This window comes from Lynx canadensis, chromosome B1 (assembly GCF_007474595.2).
Source record: "Lynx canadensis isolate LIC74 chromosome B1, mLynCan4.pri.v2, whole genome shotgun sequence".
Lineage (NCBI taxonomy): Eukaryota > Metazoa > Chordata > Mammalia > Carnivora > Felidae > Lynx > Lynx canadensis.
This window is the reverse complement of record NC_044306.2, coordinates 194151496-194167626: the sequence shown is the minus strand read 5'-3', so window position 1 is coordinate 194167626 and position 16131 is coordinate 194151496.

Sequence of the window (16131 nt, the reverse complement as noted above, 5' to 3'; positions counted from 1 at the left end):
GATCTTTTTCTTTGACACAGCACAATGGAGAATTGTGTGGACTGTGGTGAACTAGAGATTGTCTGCCTCTCTAAATGTCAACTCTCAGTTCCATTGGCTGAGTACACTTGAGGGTGGGGATCAGCATTGTGAGACTTTCTGAATTTCCAAATGCCTGAAATCCAGATGTTGATATGAAATTGGGTTGGCATTTAACTCATATCTTCCTAACGTAGTAATATGTTCTAATGATATACAGATCAAAAGTTGTAACTGTGGTTTTATTTTATTCAAGATTCACTTGTTTGAGAATTACAAGGTCACGGAGACATGGATGTTGACTTGTGCACTCAGTTTTTCAAAGAGTCTCTTCATGAATTCCACTGGAGGTGGCTATGTCCCCAAACTCCAGGCCTTTTGTAAAATTGTTCATTAGGGGCCATCTCTATTATCTTGGTCACCACCGTTTAAACCCCTGATCTCCATAAAGGCAGATTTGCAGGGTTATTTGGACAAGGGCAAAATAAAGCAACTTTGTTCCAAAGAAAGATATAGTTCAAGGTGACCACCTAAAAAATGAGAAATTCATCTTGGTCACAGAAGGCAATCAGATACTGCCTGGAGGAAGACTGTAGGTCAGAATACAAAGCAAATTTAGAAGGAAACACATGGACTCCAGGATCTTTTCTGGGAAGGGTCTCTAAGCTTTGGCAGAGAACATGGAACTTCACCCAATGGCTTCTCATGGATCTTCTGCCTTCCTGTGATCTCAAATTCTGCCTTGATCTTGTATTACAAACAGGTGGCACAACGTGAGACCAGGCTGTGTAACTTCCCCTGTTGGCTCAGCCTGTCTTTCCAAATTCTTACAGACACACACACACACACACACACACACACACATCTGGCCACACTCAGCTCCCCAACCAACATTTCCTGAATACTTGGTGCACTTGTTTGCTCCCTTCCGGCTTTGATCCCACTGTTCCCCTTACTTGGAATGCCCTTCCAGTCCTGCTTTACCAAGCACACACCTGCTCATCCTTCAAGATCCAGCTCAAATGTCATCACCTCCCTGTTGGTGTCATTGGTCTCTTCATCCTTGTCTATGCCCCCCACCCTTTTGTGGATATTCATGGAGAGAAATAGACCATCACTCCCAGTTAGTGTATACAATGTGCCAGCATTGTGCTGAGGCTGTGCTATTATTTCACATGGAAATCCTGGGAAAATGGTGCACTTGTACCACAGTGCACTGGAGAGACTGAAGAGGTTTGGGGCCCGAGCAAGGCTGTCCACAGCAGAATCCTTCCACCTCCCCGTGCTTCCAGGACCAAGGGGAAACCTGCCTTCAGCTGACTATGTAAAGACTTATCCCCTTTTTTCCACAGGAGAAATGTGGGATCACCTTGGAGTCTCATGGTACAGAGATGAACATGAGGTTTGGGTGGCCAAGTGCTTTTTGCCAACCTCTGAATGGCAGAGCCTGAAATGATTGTGGGTCTGTTTTTGGTTAACCTCCCAGCAGAGTTTTTTGGACATTGTCTTATGATTCTGAGACCTGAATCTGTCTCAATTCTACATTATGTGGAGAAGACCCTGCCATGCTGTCCTATGTACCTCCTTGTCCTTATTATCCACAGAAGTTCCTGGCATATAGTAGGTATAGTAGGTGCTTTCATCAGAATTGTTGAAGTAATGAGTTGAAACCCTCAACTTCAACTGGCTTCAAAGACAAAAATATTTGACTGGGCAGTTGTAGGAGTAAGGTTGGTTCAGATACACATAGATTCAAAGGTTTAAAAGTCTCTTCTCTGTGTCTCCATTTTTTTTTTTTTTTTTCTGAATCTCAGACTCTGTCTCTCTCACATTCTTGCTTTCTCTTCTGTGCACTCTCTGCCGTCTAGCTTCATCCTCAGGCAGGTCCCTTCCATTTGCCATAGAACAGAACATGACCTTTCATCCCTAGCACCATATGAATGCCCAGAAGAACTCTGATAGACCATCCCTGGTACATTTCACTGAGTCTGTTGCAGGGAGCAGAGACACGTGATGGACAGCCCACCAGAAGCACAGGGGGTGGAGGATGGACAGTTTGCAACCAGAAAAGGGGCTTCTGTTATCCACAGAAGGTGAAAAAGTGGACAAAAACAACCAAGCTACATTTCAGCAGGTTCTCATTTAATGGGGACAAAGGCAGATAATGAATGATATTGGAATTCGCAGCTGTGGGTTAGTTGGCTACCCTCTGGAGAATGACTTCCTTCAGGCTAGGTACGACTTCGCTAATTAGGGAAGCCATATCAGATTCATGGGACAGAACTGTTCCTAATCTGTTTGGGGATCCGTAAGTAAACTAGTTGCCTAAGGAGAAGGTTTGTGACAGAAGGAGAAGGTTTGTGACAGGAGAAGGTGGATAAGATCTCAAAGTCAAAGAGAGGTCTTGAATGCAAAGCTGAGGGTTTTGTTTCATAAGCTGAGGATGACAAAAATTCAACCTAGGATCCCTCACTTTCCCTCCCAGTGTCCTTGGAAGACTGCCAATATGCTGTGCAGGGCACTCCTGCTGAGCCCAGAGACAGCCTCAGAAGTCATTTCAACCCAGTTCTCCAGAGAGCCACTAATCATCTATCAGTATTAACATGAGGGACAAAATCTATTTGCCATTCCTGCCATAGATGGGGCTTTTGACTATTTCTGGTATTTTTACCCAGAAGAGTGAGCAAACTCATACCTTAGAGAATCCACAAGCTTTACACAAGAAAGTGAACCTGTATCAGGAATGGGACTTACACTAAAGATTTCACATTTAGATTCAGATTAAATAACCCTTGAGAAAAAGGAAAGCAAATAGCATGTGTAGCTCAGGGTCATGTGTCTTTCATTGATCTGAGAAAGGCTTTGTCTTTGGCCAACCAATCCCCCAGTGGAGATGGGAAGTAGAAACAATGGTACAGAGAAGAAACCAGACAAAAGAGTGTGAGAGACCAGAAATCTGAACACTGCCCCCATGTCATCAAGATTGTCTCTGTTGGGGATTTAGTTAAAAATATTCTCCTAATGGGGCGCCTGGGTGGCGCAGTCGGTTAAGCCTCCGACTTCAGCCAGGTCACGATCTTGCGGTGCGTGAGTTCGAGCCCCGCGTCAGGCTCTGGGCTGATGGCTCGGAGCCTGGAGCCTGTTTCCGATTCTGTGTCTCCCTCTCTCTCTGCCCCTCCCCCGTTCATGCTCTGTCTCTCTCTGTCCCAAAAATAAATAAACGTTGAAAAAAAAATAAAAAAAAAAATAGTCTCCTAATAAAGTTCTCTCGTTCTTTCCTCAAATTTGTGAGACATCTGCCTTTGCAGAAAGATAAGTTAAAGATATTGATGGAGTGTTTTCCCCTCAAGATAGCTACCTAATGATGGTGATGGTGGTGATAATGATGATGATGATGAAGATGGTGATGATGGTGGTGTATAAGCATGGGTACAGCGCCTCTACATTTCAAGCACCATTTTGAAAGGTCATCTCGCTTTTTTTGTACAACAACCCTATTATTACCTCCATTTTACACATGTAGGAACTAAACTACACCAAAGGTAAGGATCTTTCTAGACAAGTTACTTCAACCTGGGAAGTAAATATCTCAGCTGCATATGAGGGAGAATTATGCCTACTTCATAGAACTGTTTTATGCTCCAATGCAATATGTACAGAAAGTGCCTTGACCGTGGATAGACACACATTTTAAATCTCGTATATGATAGACACTTCCAGTATTTTAAAAATGAAATAATGTACTTATACGTTTAAAAACTCTCCCTGTTGTCCTCTTATTCTATTAAAGTAAAAAAATTAAAGTTTTAGATTTATAGAAAAAAATAGAAAAAAAAGGACCCCTGCCCCATGTCTCACTCAAGTTGCCCTATCATTATTCTCTTATATTATTATGGTACATAGATAAAAATTTGGGGGCTGATATTGATACATTATTATTACAGTCCATACATTATTCAAACTCTTTAGAATTCACTTAATGTTCTTTTTTATTATTTTCTTATGTTTTCTTATTTTTGAGAGAGAGAGAGCACAGGCAGGGGAGGGGCAGAGAGAGAGGGGGACAGAAGATCCAAAGTGGGCTCTGCACTGATAGCAGTGAGCCCAACGTGGGGCTCGAACTCATGAACTGTGAGATCATGATATGAGCTGAAGTCAGATGCTCAACTGACTGAGCCACTCAGGCACCCCCTTAATATTCTTTTTAAAGTTGTTAATAGAGTATTTTTAAAGGCAGCTTTAGGTTCACAGCAAAATGGCTAGAAAGTACATAGAATTTCCATATACCTCCCATCTTCACACATATACAGACACCCTAATTGTCAACATCCAGCACTGACGTGTACATTTGTTACAGTATTTGAACCCACATTGACACGTCATGGTCAATGTTTCCAGTCCATAGTTTACAGTGTAGTCCACTCTTGGTGTTCTACGTGCCATGGGTTTTGACAGATATAATGATAATGTATCCACCAATATGGTCTCAGAGAGAATAGTTTCATTGCCCTAAAAATTCTTTGTGTGCACCTATTCATCCCTCCTTCTTCCATAACATCTGCTAATCGCTGATCTTGTTTCAGACTCCATAGTTTTGCCTTTTCCAGAAAGTCATATGGTCAGAATGATACAGAATTTAGTTTTTTTGGATTGGCTTCTTTCACTAACTTTATTATGTTAAGGTTCTTCTGTGTCTTTTCATGGCTTGAGAGCTGATTTCTTTTTAGTGCTGAATAATATTTTAACATCTGGATTCACCACAGTTCACTTATATGTTTACCTACCTAAGGACGTCTCAGTTGCTCCCATGTTTTGGAAAAATAAATAAATAGCTGTTATAAACACTCATGGTTTTATTGTGACCATAAGTTTTCAACCTCTCATGGTCTTTTCTGTCCAGCCAATGTTCCACATCACAGTTAGCAGTCCTGACTTCATAGACTTCTTTGACTGGATGGTTTCTCAGCTGTTCCTTGTTTCTGATGACCTTGAGAGTTTTCAGGAGGACTGGGCAGGTGTTCTGAGAAGGTGTCCCTTTTGGAGTTCACCTGGTGTTTTTCTCATGATCAGATTAGTGTTATGTCATTCTTTTCATCAATGATTTAAATGATGGTTGTCAGGTTTCTGTGGGGGGTTTCATAAAGTCTGAATACAATTGGTAACACACAAAGGTTAAGGCTAATTGTTGAATGCATGTCTCGTGTAGTCTGGTCTGGCAGTTGACTTCAAGTTTAAAAGCTAGTTTTAACTCTCATCTGTTTGTTACTGCAATATCATTCTTTGACTTAGGAGGACGGCACCCTAGGGTGCAGATACGAGAGATTCCTCAGTGGGTGCAATTTGGTTTGTGAGTTGAGCTTTCGCTGCAATAATACCAGGCCAAATTTGCTTAAAAAAACAAAAAATGAAAACAAAAACATAGCAAAAACAAACAAACAAAACAGTCCATCCTTCAAAAGTGACCACATGAATGCACTAAGAAAATGCTGAGTCAGTGCATCAAAGCAATATTAATTTGTTGGGTCAAGTCATGTGCACTAAAAATTTATTGTCAGAAAATGAGGAAATCGTCTGAAAAATCTTAGCTAAGATCTAACCAGTCGGGCAAAATGTGTTTATCTTAGCTCAACTGAATGGTATTTGCATTCCAAATTTAAAATCCTCATTAGTCATGAGATTTCGGAATTCCTGTTCAGCAAATCAAATAATACATAATGCTAAAGTTTTCCTTTATAAAAATAAGAGACAGTGAAAGGTTGAGAGTACTTGGCATTAATGAGAACTGAAAGCCTATAAAGTGTTTACCTTAATAAGACGTCCAGATTCACACCCCATAATATTGAACCCATGTTGTTAGAAGTCATGTACAATGCTTCGTTTCTATTCTAAACCCATCTAAAAAGAAATGCACATTTTTGATACCATTTTATTTTATTTTATTTTATTTTTTTAATTTTTTTTTCAACGTTTATTTATTTTTGGGACAGAGAGAGACAGAGCATGAACGGGGGAGGGGCAGAGAGAGAGGGAGACACAGAATCAGAAACAGGCTCCAGGCTCTGAGCCATCAGCCCAGAGCCCGACGCGGGGCTCGAACTCACGGACCGCGAGATCATGACCTGGCTGAAGTCGGACGCTTAACCGACTGCGCCACCCAGGCGCCCCTTTGATACCATTTTAAACCATATGAAATTGCTGTTTGTAGTAAGTCAAAAGTCTTAGAGTATCAGGCTTTTTTCCCCCTTCAAGTAATAGGGCTGTTTCAGCCTTATATGTCATTACAGTTTTTTTTTAGTGTTTTATAACAAACTCTCCAGGAAGCAAGTTCATTGATCACCTCCAGGTTTTTTGTATCTTTGTTTTTAAGGAGAACATTGTAAAACAGGTTAAGCATGCTTTAAAGAAGTCTACGTTTTTTGAATAATATTTCTGAGACATTCAGAAAAAGGCTAGTGGCCCTTTTGAATTTTCATGTGTTACATAGAGAGCTAGTTGCCACCATGGAAAGCTGGCAGAGGGAGAGGACAAGTGGCCCTTTCTCTGTGTTACTTCGGTGAGCCACCATGCATGTGGGCATATGAAACGCAGCTTCTGTCACAGGGAGAGGTGAAGATGTTAAGCTGAAAAGCACACCCAGGACACGTAGATCACACACCCAGAAAGCAAAGCTTTCTCACATGCTGTGGGCTGTTTAGGGGAAGTCAGGGATGGGCAGGGGAATAAGACACTGGTTGGCTCCAGCAAGAACAGGGTTGGCCTCTAACCAGACCTCATTCATTCTTCCACTGAATCATCCATTCATTCTATCATTCACTAATTATTCCATTCATCCAAAGAGCACTCATGAGACACCTAGGGTCCAAGGCTCTCTCTGTCATTGCCGGGAATGTAGTCAAGGTGACATGGTCCTTGTCCTCAAGGAGATGCAGACAGTAAGGGGAAAGACAAGGATCTCAACCATGACAATAGAGAGGTAATTGCTATGTAGGAAGGAAGCCTGGGGTGATCTGGGTGGGAACACCTAACTTAGCCAGAGGCAGAGAAAATTTCCTAACAGCCTATAACTGGTTAAGGGACACTCAACAGCTGGAGGAAAAGGAATGTTGTTTATTCAGTGCTGACTCAGTAACTGCTCTATGCCAGTTGCTAATATCAGTTTAGAGAATCAAAGGTGAGTAGGAGTTGGTTTCTGACCTCAAGGTGGGCTGGTTTAGTCTGTGGCTCACTATCAGATGATAGCTCTAGTGATGACACCTGTCACATCCAAACATTCAGCAACAGATGATTTTCATTTTCCACAAAATAAAGTCCTGATTTCTGAGGGTGACACAGGAACTTTTTCTAATCCCAGCCAAATTTGGTGCGGTATCCTCTGTTCCTTTTAGGCATATCCTTAGGCTCCATTTATACCTGAGTATCCATTCTTCTGCCCAAATATCAGGCTATTTCCAGAGACTCAACCTCTGCCAAACTGTTACTTTTGTCCTAAAACTCCATCCTACCGTTGTCTACTTGGCAAATAGTCATTCTGATTTCCCGTTCCCACGTACACACACACACACGCACGCACACACACACACACACACACACACACAAAATCCATGGTTCTTTACCTGGGTTTCCCTAAATTTTTACAGACATCACTATTATTACAGTGGACTTGTCATTATATTGGGTTCATTTACATTCTTGCCACTATCATCATCCTGGGAATGAATCTCCAGCCCAGATCTCTGGCTTGACACCTTAGAAAAAACTTAGCATATATTCCTTGGATAGAATTGGACTCTGTGTTTTTCAAGAACCTTCTGCTTTCAGTAATAGGAACTAATTATTTTTAACATATTAAAACAAAGAAAGTTGAGAATTTGGTGGAAGTTTCTTAAATCAGGGATGCATGCATTGGGAGACCACCCAGACAGAGTTTGGGCCGGAAACTCTGTGGTCACACCACATCTCAGTTGTCTCTGCATCCGTGCTTTGATTTCTCTCTTCTGCTTTTCTCCATGTGGTCGGAAACATGGGTGTCAGCAGCACTGAGCTGAGCTGCAGTGTGGAAATCTCAGGCTGAGACTTTGATAAATTGGGCTTGAGTCACGTTCCAATGCCATTGGACCCCTCCACCCTGGCAAAGAGCAGGATTCTGGAGTGAAAGGCCCAGTTACCTAAAACGTGGTTGGATTTGCAGGATGAACAATTGTTCTCAAAGATGTGGAGAGCTGTTCCCCAGCAGGGAGGGACTCTGTAGGTTTCATATCTGCACTGGAAGAAAGTTATGGATAAGGTAGGGAAGCAAGTGGGCAGGAGGGCATTCTAGATTCACCTGAGGCTACATCCAGACCAATGGCTCCCAATCTTTCCAAGCGTGAGAACCATCTATGACACTCACAGCCTGGGCAGACCTCCCCACAGTGCCACACTTTACTAAAAGTGCTGGAACAACAATTCGGTGAGGGTGGCAGTAGCTCTCACAAGAGCTATTACTGCACACAGTTTGTGTTGTGAGCTCACTCAGTCCCTGCTTAGCAGAGAGGTGCTAGTCTTACCCACATGCACAGAGGAGGAAATGAAAGGTCACAGACAGCTGGTGACTGGTGAAGCCAGGGTTCCAAATCAGGTCATGGAGACTCTAACAAATTCTTTGCCCTTACCCTAGGCTGCTGTCAAAAGGTGCCACAAAGGAAATGGGAATTTGGTAATCTGTTTGCATTGGATTAACCACAATGCTACCTGTTGTCATTTGAGCATGAGTTTACATCTGTTTACAAGATTATCAGTAAGATCTTCTTGTACCCTGTCATACCTCCCTTCAAGCCCCACATCCTCTCCACTCCTCCCACCTGACAGCCCTTCCCCTGGGGCCTTGGGTCCAGTGGTTAGAAAACTCTGAGACCACACAGGCTGCAAGCTTCACATGGGAAAGTCTTGGGAACTGCACTCTGGACAGGGAGGAGGGACCAGTAGTTTGTCACCAGCCCATCCAGGTTTGTCTTCAGAACCGAACACAGTTTTCAAATAGGAGAACTGAGCTCTGAGAGTGACAGTGTCATCTGAGTGTGCCAGCAGGAAGGGACAGAAAATAGGGCTTCAGCCCCAGGGTTGGGGGAAGAAGTGGGGTGGGGGGTAGGCTGGGTTTAGTAACATGATGCCCTCTTCAGTGAGCATCAAATGACCTAAAAGCAGAAAAGCATCAGTCACCTTTTCTTAATTTCTCTTTAAAACAATCATCTGGGGGTACCTGGGTGGCCCCGTTGGTTAAGCATCCAACCTTGGCTTAGGTCATGATCTCACGGTTTGTGAGTTCAAGCCCTGTGTTGGGATATGTGTCTTCTCTCTCTCTGCCCCTCCCCCACTCATGCTCTGTCTCTTTCTCTATCTCAAAAATAAGTAAACATTTTAAAAAATTAAAAAAATAAGCATCTGAATGAATTCAAAGATTTATTTTGTCTGAGATTTAAACTTGTTCTAACCACCTTCTGTAACAGATTATTTATGGTTCAAGTCAGGCCTATTTAGGCTGATGGCCTTCTTGGTGTGATTGGGGGACCCAATTTCACTGTTTTCACGAGCATTGGTGACTCTATATCATAGCTATGTGGTGATCATATACTGGAAAAACAGATTGGGATGTAAAGAGCTTTTCCTCTCCCTTGAATATTTCCATATCTTTTCTCTTGATTGATGATCATACTACACTCCCACATGGCACCGTGTCATTTCTAAAGCCTTCACTGCACCTTGCTATGTGAGACCTTATCACAGCACCATCAGGAATGGCTGTTATTTCAAACAGAATTAACAAGGAGCTAACTGACCTAAACGACTTCCCTAAAGTCCCAAACTCATTTCTCTCAGTTGCACTAGATCTCCTGCTCCAGGTGCAGCCTTCTTTCTGCTCTGATATAATAAGATGAAAAGTGATACCATAACTCCAGACCAAGCCTGATGGCACCTGAGTGCAGAATTCTGGAAGAATCCAGGAGGAGAAGTGCTGGTAAGACTCTGGCTTTCAGCCTGGCCTGGAGTGCCTCCAGGGGAAGAGGGGAAGGAGAGGGAGAGAAGCAGAAAGGGAACAGGGATACCTGGAGGTGGGGTAGGGTGGTATTGGAGATGGAGAGGTATTGGGTGTGGAGATGGACCACACAAACATTGTCACTATCTTTAATAGGTCTGAAGTTTTTCCCAGCTCTAACTTCTAGAGCATGGCACACATGACTTCAGGAGACCATTAAACAATATAATATATATATTATATTATATACATATATAATAATATATATATTATTAAAGGACCAGTCAGAAAACCTCCCAGCTGCCTCCCAGATGGCGTCCGACTTGAGCTCTTACAGGCAGAAAGAAGTCCTTCCGAGGGTTCCTCTGTGCTGATTATAAACTGCAATTTTCCAGGAGCTCACAGACCTGGATGTATTTGCAAGTGGACACAAAACACGGATTTTTCATTCTTGCATTTTTCTTAGCTATTTTATTCAAGGCAGTTAGACCCCGACCATAATATATGCATCCCTCAAGGCATGTCCTAAATCCTTCCAGCAAATGGTGGGATGATTGTTAAAAGCAAGCAACTGGTCTGTGCTTAAACTGTCCCATGAACATATAAACTTTGATGCACCAAATGTGAGAGGAAGAGTATATATTAGAGATGAGGAGGTCAACACCATCAGCTTAAATCCATCAACTGAATTAATCTGACAAATATTTGGTGATAGTCCTTTAAGATACCTAGTCAGATTATGAGCCACTCGCAGGGTGCTAGAATATGTGACCCAGCAGAGTGTGGTAGCTGGGTACCGACAGTTGCTGTAACAATAACATCCCAACCTTCAGGGCTTCGCACATTGAAAACTCATTTCTTCCTCACATGAATCCAAATGGGGGTTTCCACAGTGGATTATCATCAATTAAATTCAGTTGATGCCTCTAGAAGCCCAACCTTGTCAGACTTTGTGACTGCAGCTAAACAGATTACGCATTTTGGCAGATTCTGTCTAGAATATGGCTGATGCCTTTTGCTCGATCTCTTTGGCCCAAAGTGTCAAAACTCATTTGTGTGCAAGCTCACCTGGACCAGCAAACACGTTTCCTGTCCTGCCACAGGGACCCTGGATGCTCACACTCAGTGCCACCAAGGCAGGGCCAGTAATGGGACAGGTCTTCCTCCCTCAGGGGTGACTGCACTGATGACCTCAAGCTGATGGGCTCCCAGGAAGAGCAGGTGGAAACCACTTAGGAGAAGAGTCCTGAGGGACCAGCCTCTAATCAGTCTTAGGAGGACTTGTGGACTGAGGCTTGAAGATCTGGTCCTGATACAGGAAAGGAAAAGTTACTCTCCCTACAGCCCCCACAAGCCAAGTGGGAAGCCTGGACTTAGTTCGACTGTTTGGGGATAGAAGTCAATATGTGCTTCATCCTGGTATTTTGTTGAGGTTGAGCCCTGTGTACAAATTGACCAGAAAATCTGCTAAGTTTGCCAAGGACTTGGGTAACAGGTGTGTTACAGGCAGCCCCACAGGCCACCTACCCCGGGGCCTGTAAACCCCAAGGACCATGCTGGAATCCAGGATTCTGACCCTGGGAAGTGTGTTGAGTGGCACCTCTGGCAGTGGAGGTACCTCTGCCCAGAGTCACTTCTTGGGCTCTGACTTCCTGCCCATATGGCTCCCTACTGTGCTGTACTTGACACACTGCTGCTGGCCTACTATTGGGCACTTGTGGAGAGCGAGTGGCTTTAGGGAGGACTGCCAGTTATCATTGTGTCCAGGTGTCCCCATCCTGCACTGGCCCCCTCAGATTCTGGGAAGGTAAACAGATTTCTCATAAAAAATGGAAATGGAACATTCCAGAACAGCAAGTCAGGTCCTAAGGACAGATGCTCTTCACACAAGAAGGTAGTGTCTCATCTCTAGGAACCCCTTGTATCTCCCTTGATGACTCACACGGGAGCCTTTTGCTACCTGGAGAAGGCTCCCAGGAAGGTCTTGAGGATTCCTGGGCCTGGGTCACTGAAGGCTCATCCCAACTCTAAGGTGATGTGTCTACTGGGTGACAGCAGCCCTGCAGTGCCAGTGACAACTCTCCCACTGTGGTAGGAGCCCATCAGCGGATGGGCTAACTTCAAAGCCACTTCCCTTTCTGTGGACAGTACTCTTAAGTACCAGGCATGCCTTTATTATCTGTTCTTGGACCTAACAACCTAGTTCGTGGTTAAGAATGGCACATATATTAAAAACACCCGTCTCTGGAATTGTGAGTTCTGGAAAGCCGTTGCTTGATGAAACTCTTCTTGTACCCGATGTGGACGCCCATCGGAAGGCACAAACTGAGATGAGGCTGACTGTAACAATGTGGCTGTTTTAGCCTGTAAGTACCGTAAGGACAGTATTGGTACCTCAATCCATGTTGGACCGCGTGCAGTAATCCTGCCACTAACTGGATGCGCCCAACGGACGATCCTCCATCTGTAGGCCAAGCAGAGGGAAATGGCCTACCTATCAGGACGACAGTACCTGTTTGCAGCTGATCTGACTTCCTAAGAGTAAACAAGAACCCTTAGAGCTCCAAGGGCCATGACCTTTCCAGGCAAATAGATTGCATGTGCCCTCTGCTGCCATCTTGTGGCAACTTGTGGCTTCTTGTGGCCTGTGACACAATAACTGAAATTGCTATTCTGAGGGGGTGGAAGATTCTGGCCACACTATAGTAGCACTTGAGACCAGGCTCTGTCATATTTTGGATATCTGGGATATTTACAGTCACATACTGCCAGAGGGGCCTTGAGAGTGGGCTAACGGACATGACATTCAGTGGACATTATATATTCCTTTTCATTCTCAGCTGGTGGCATTATCAAGAAGTAGAATGGATTTTATTTATTTATTTATTTATTTAGTAGTAACTTTTAATTAATTTATTTTATTTTATATGTAATTTATTGTCAAATTGGTTTCCATAAAACACCCAGTGCTCATCCCAACTGGTGCCCTCTTCAATGCCCATCTCCCTCTTTCCCCTCTCCCCCACCCCCCATCAACCCTAAGTTTGTTCAGTATTTAAGAGTCTCTTATGGTTTGCCTCCTTCCCTCTCTGTAACTTTTTTCCCCCTTCCCCTCCCCCCTTGTCTTCTGTTATGTTTCTCAGGATCCACATATGAGTGAAAACATATGGTATCTTTCTCTGCCTGACTTATTTCACTTAGCACAACACTCTCCAGTTCCATCCAAATTGCTACAAATAGCCAGATTTCATTCTTTCTCATTGCCAAGTAGTATTCCATTGTATATATAAACCACATCTTCTTTAGACACGAAGTAGAATGGACTTTAAAAGACTTGATTGGAAAATATTGTTGGGTAGATCATGTTATCAGCATTGTAGACTCCCCTTAGAGAAGACAGTGCGAACATAATGCAGCTGGTCCTTGGAGGGAGTGTGACAATGGCTGCCCCCTTCCACGACTGCACCTCTGTGATTAGAAGCAGCAGTCAGTGCTCAGAACACAGCTCTCTGATGTCTGAGGGACAGGGTCCTTATGGCCCCTCCTGGCACTCAAAGTCTGTGTACCAGCCACTCCAGGAACACATACACAGGTACCTGTCCTCAGACTCGGATGAGGGGGGTTGGAATCGCAGAGCTAAGAAATGAAATTTACTGAAGTTAACCACAATTTACCATCCAAGACTCCCTTGGAATTTGCCATGCCTTCAATAGATTTGGAGTTCCAAAATAGCTCATCAGAAAGATTCTGCCAGTGTAATTCCTGTTTAAGTAGGGAGGTGGGTCCTGATGCTTCTTAATCTGCCATCTTCCTTTTCCTTCCCTTTTTGAACTGAGTGAAGACTCCTGTTCATGACGTCTCACAATAGGTTGACCAGCCTTTGCTTGAACCACAGGGACAAGATCACTAGCTCTGAAAGAAACTTGATCTATTTACTGGAAGGCTGCCATGGGCAGGTCACATTGGCTCCCTTTTACTGAGCCCTACTCAGTGCTGGGTTGGATGCTGATCATACAGCCAATAAAGTGGGTGCAATCCCCTCCCCATTTTACAGAGGGGGAATGTAGCTAAGGAAGCTTGTACTCCTTCTCAAGGGAGAGCCACATGGGAACCCAGGCTTCTGAGTCTGCTACCAGCCCGTTCTGCCTCTAAAGGACCACGGGAATCAAAGGAACCTAAAGACATGGTCTTTGTGCACAGCGTTTGAAATCTTGTTGAGGGGGAGAGAGATGACATAAATGCTCATCGAGAAGAGGACAGAGAAGGAGTGGGAGTGTCTGATCAGATGCAGGGGGTGGTAGCAGTAGCTCAGGAAAGGCACACGGGGGTACAGGAGCCCCTACCCAGGAAGGAATGGAGATGGGCATTTCGGACGGACAGTGCGCTTTGGGGCTGTGGTTAGCCCTGTAACCCTTCCCCCACTCCATGACCACTCTGGACCGGCTCCACCTCTCCCATTTCCCCAGCAGGTGCATAGCTGCTGATGCTCTGCCAACAATCTGCAGCTTGCAGTGCCACTGAGCTGTACATCTTGGGCAATAGCTATGTTCTAAATGGATCAAGACTGTTTCCTTTAGGATGACTTGAAATATTGCTTGGCCAGCGTTACTGTGCTTCAGACTCATCTGGAAAAGCTTACTAGAATTCACATTCTGGGGCGTTACCCTCAAACTGGGATTCAGTGTATCTGGGGTGGAGTCTGAGAATTAGCATTCCCACAGCTCCTCAGGCCATCCAGATGCTTCTGGTGTTCAGGCCATACTTTGGGTAGCACTGATTTATATTGCATTTTGTCATTAGAAAATACCAGACAGCTACAATGTGGTTCTAGTTTGAAATATTAGGAATGCTTAGGAAATGGTTTGTGCCCAAACCCACCCTAGCCTGTGATGTGCATGGACTGAGAGCCAGGGGTTTACATTCTGGGGAAGCTCCTCTTCTGGTCCAGACACATGAGCTGTGTGATGTTAGACAACTCACGTCTCTAAGCTTCAGATCACTTCATTTATAATTGGGATTAAAAGTTCTGACCTCATAGGGATATAACGAGGACAGTATGAGGGGACAAGTGAAAGGCACAGAGCCTTTATAAGAAACAGATTTGAGGGGCGCCTGGGTGGCTTAGTCAGTTGAGTGTCCAACTCGATTTTGACTCAGGCCATGATCCAGGATCATGGGATCGAGCCCCATGTCAGGTTCCGTGGTGAGCATGGAGCCTACTAAGATTCTCTCTCTCTCCCTCTGCCCTTCTCCCTGATTCGTGCTTTCTCTAAAATAAAAAAGGAAAGATTTGATAAGTGTGTAATAGTAGGTGTTTGATTTATACTATTTTATTTATTTATTTTTTTAAATATGAAATTTATTGTCAAATTGGTTTCCATACAACACCCAGTGCTCATCCCGACAGGTGCCCTCCTCAGTACCCCTCACCTACCCTACCCTCCCTCCCCCCCATCAGCCCTCAGTTTGTTCTCAGTTGTTTTTTTTTTTTTTTCAACGTTTATTTATTTTTGGGACAGAGAGAGAGACAGAGCATGAACGGGCGAGGGGCAGAGAGAGAGGGAGACACAGAATCGGAAACAGGCTCCAGGCTCTGAGCCATCAGCCCAGAGCCTGACGCGGGGCTCGAACTCACGGAACGCGAGATCGTGACCTGGCTGAAGTCGGACGCTTAACCGACTGCGCCACCCAGGCGCCCCTGTTCTCAGTTTTTAAGAGTCTCATGTTTTGGCTCTCTCCCTCTCTAACCTCTTTTTTATTTTTTTTTCATTCCCCTCCCCTATGTTCTTCTGCTAAGTTTCTCAGGATCCACATAAGAGTGAAAACATATGGTGTCTGTCTTTCTCTGTATGACTTATTTCACTTAGCATAACACTCTCCACTTCCATCCACGTTGCTACAAAAGGCCATAGTTCATTCTTTCTCATTGCCACGTAGTATTCCTTTGTGTATATAAACCACAATTTCTTTATCCATTCATCAGCTGATGGACATTTAGGCTCTTTCCATAATTTGGCTATTGTTGAAAGTGCTGCTATGAACATTGGGGTACAAGTACCCCTATGCATCAGCACTCCTGTATCCTTTGGGTAAATTCCTAG